Raw genomic sequence first — 3,574 nt, 5'->3', positions numbered from 1 at the left:
ACTGTTCTCCTGCAGCCAGCCCAGGACTCCCTCTGTGGTGGAGACTGGGAGGACAGCTGACCAGCTGCACGTCAGCAGTTGCACGTGCAGCAATAAGATCACAGGTTTAGAGCATGTGAATCTAGACCTGCTTTTTCAGTTTTCCTTGTTCCCTTTTTCCTGGTTCAACAACAGACATACTTGCAATAAGGTGATGGATTTGTACTCCAGAATTTGAGGGAGACTGCCAGAACTGCAAAAAAATGAGAGACTCTGCTCCTCAACAGTCCAGCATTTGTGTTTTATTATGTGTTGTAACAGTATGATGTAAAGTTGTCTGAGTGGGCTTTCATAATGTGTCCTCATACAAGCTTTCTTTAGCCAAACACAGTCATGGTTCTCCTCAGTACACATGCTCACAGCTGTTGTTTTTATGTACTTTTTTTAAAATTATACTTTAATAATCCCCATGGGGAAATTTCTTAACTTCTCAGCTTGGTTGTTCGAGTCATCTCAGAGAACTTGCCACAATTCTTGTGCATTTAAGCAGTTTCAGTGTATTCTGTCTCTGCATGTATAATAATGTTGAGATCAGGGCTCTGTGGGGCCAGATCATGTGCTGCAGGTCTCCTGGTTCTTCTTGTCAGTGAATATATGTTGTAAAAACCCCGGCTTGGAGATTTTAAAGTAGTTGTTGTACTGCAGCATGACTTGGGAACCATTCAGCCATGTCCCTGAGAGTATTGATGATGGATCAGAATCTAAACATCTGACGTGTCTAAAGCTTTTGCCCAGTGCTGTATTGATTTAGCTTCCTGTGATCCTGAGCTGTAATAGGATCGGAAAGATGTAGTTCCTGAGCTTGTACTGGGCATGTTTCAGTCCTATAGTTCCTGCCACCAACATGTAGATTCTGTAAATTGAGCTGTTCACGTGTGAAACCAGGCAGAGGTTGTCCATTCAAACAACTTTCCAGAAACAGAGGTGGAAAAGTTTGGATGCACTTTGTTATGTTGTCATAGTAATTACTGGTTACATAACACCCAACAAACACTTTCAACAAATATTCAGTGACTCATTGTATTGGTTTTTAGTTGAGGTGCTCACAAACTGGTGATACATGATAGGCTTTTATCCATAGATGAAAACAAAAGTCTGCCCTATTTCTCAGAAAGGTCAGATATTTATCTTTATCATTTGGTGAAACTTGTGGGAAGAGAAGCTCATGTTGATTTGTGTTTTTTAATACCAACATATTTTTCAGGGATTTTTAAAGAATAGTTTAATGTCACTTGTAACATCAAATGAGCTTTATTATCAGAAAGTGGCAGGTATTTTGTGTTGTGGAGCTGATGTTCCAGCTCCAGTGTCAGTGCCGGATAGTGTCATTCACACATTACACATTTTAACTCAACTGTCACCATCATATTTTGGAGGGGGGGTGAATAACAGACACCAAGACACTACAGTGCAATAACAACGTTAATGCCAATTTGAATCCCTAAAGAAAATATTATACTACTCATTTAAGTGCCTTCATGCAAAGTTGAAATGTGACTCCAAGCACATCCAGATGCTGTAGAGCATAAAGCCGAACTGTGAATCTTCTTTTATTTAAGATTCCTCCAATAAAAGCGTTTTAACAAAGAAATTCTTTGGGCTTCACGTAATTGCTTTTGTACCGTACGTCACGCAATACTCTTTTCCTTTCCTGCGCTTTATAAAGGAGGACATGCCCTAGCCTGTAACCACTCTTTCTCTGTCTGCTCTGTTCATGCATGCAGGACAAAGTAGTAGCCTGTGAAGAGTCTCTCATGCTGCAGCTACCTCCACATTCAGAGCAAGAGCACAGCAGCAGGGGAGCACTATAACACAGAGAGAAACTCTATTGTTAACCACTAAACCCACAAATCATCCACCTTACAGCTAGTTTATGATAGTTGTTTACTTTTACTCTTCTGTTGTGTCTATGGTCCTTGTATGGTCCCGAGCTTCATAAACGCAGATGTTAAGGCAGAAGTGTTGGATTGAACTATATGGGTGCACCTAATAAATTGGCTGGTGAGTGTATGTGTGCACATGAGCATATATTTATACACACTGTATAATATATAGAGAGATGGTTTAGTGAAGGTAACACACAACTCTCATCAATGTTTTCTTTGAAGTTAAGTGCAAGTAAAATACAAAGTTCATCTAGAAAACCAGACTAATGTATTGTAGATCACATTTCCTGATAATAAATGCATTATTTGAACCATAACTTGGAGCTTCCCATACCTGTAATCCAGTTGTTCTTGAAGTGCTGATGTGGTCCGTTCTGCTTTGCTTTTCCACTGCTCATGCCCGGGACAAGATAATCTACAGTACACACACACATATCCCTCACCGCCGTGCCTCCTCACAGATTTCGTGCATGGGTGGCATATGGGCATACACCATAATTTGTGCAAGCAAAAGAACATTAATCTCTCACACATTTAATCCAGATGTAGTCTAAGTAACACTAAAACTAACCCCACCACCAAAATTCAGTCAGAGATATGGAAAATTAAAAATCATTTAATCATCTGATCACATGCTATTTTGTATCAGTTTACATAGAAAAAATATTTCTGGCATCTTAAGCAGCCTCCCCTCTTCAGTGCAGCTAACCTCCCCCACCCTCCCCTCACCTGCAGGCTGGGTCTGTCCTCCTCTGTCTTTCCTCTCTGGTGTAGTGACCATCCCCAGGCTCAGCTGTTTCTGTCAGAGGATGCATAGTACTAGGGTCGTGACACATCAAGCCAACAGCTGGCTGGTGGTGAGCATCTGTCAGAGCTCATCTTCTGGGTGTGTCTTACACTGTTGGCACTAATTGGACTTTGTCAGTGGCTTTTTGGCTAATTTGACATGTTGAATTGGCATCAGCCTGCTGGGCCTTGTCCGAGAGAAACCACCGATTGGCTGTTGAGCTTAGCAAATCATTGCACAAGAAGAGAATGGTTCGGGAAAGGCCCTTCCGCCTGTCGCTATTGTGTCCATGATTTCACCCATTTAGTTGGTTTCTCCTTGTTTTCCGCCTCCACAGCCTCCTTTCTTCTTCCACAACCAAAAGACCAAGGACAGAGGACGCCAGTATCATTTGCAACTTATCAGACATATTCTCCATTAGACACAGCTGTAAACAGCAGCTGTGTTGGATGAGAGTTGTATTGTTTATAGCTTACACTTCTGTTAGCTGTAGTCTCTGCAGTGTGTCACTTTTTCAACCTGACTGATCCATACAAAGGCAACATGAGGCAATGCAACAGTTGACCTACAGTGGGTATGGAAAGTATTTAGACTCCCTTAAATTTTTCACTCTTTGTTATATTGCAGCCATATGCTAAAATCATTTAAGTTCATTTTTTTCCTCATTAATGTACACACAGCACCCCATATTGACAGAAAAACACAGAATTTGACATTTTTGCAGATTTATTAAAAAAGAAAAACTGAAATATCACATGGTCATAAGTATTCAGACCCTTTGCTCTGTGACACTCATATTTAACTTAGGTGCTGTCCATTTCTGCTGATCATCCCTGAGATGGTTCTACACCTTCATTTGAGT

The 3,574-nt window shown here is 41.0% G+C and overlaps 1 protein-coding gene across 1 annotated transcript in view; it reads left to right on the top strand.

The window, feature by feature from the left end:
* Nucleotides 1-3,574, top strand: part of LOC109970842 (ras-specific guanine nucleotide-releasing factor RalGPS1) — a 76,925-nt gene that overhangs the window by 35,654 nt on the left and 37,697 nt on the right. The gene's annotated exons all lie outside the window — the stretch shown is intronic.

This window comes from Monopterus albus, unplaced genomic scaffold (genome assembly GCF_001952655.1).
Source record: "Monopterus albus unplaced genomic scaffold, M_albus_1.0 scaffold209.1, whole genome shotgun sequence".
Classification (NCBI taxonomy): Eukaryota; Metazoa; Chordata; class Actinopteri; order Synbranchiformes; family Synbranchidae; genus Monopterus; species Monopterus albus.
This window is presented reverse-complemented; position numbering and strand designations above follow the sequence as displayed.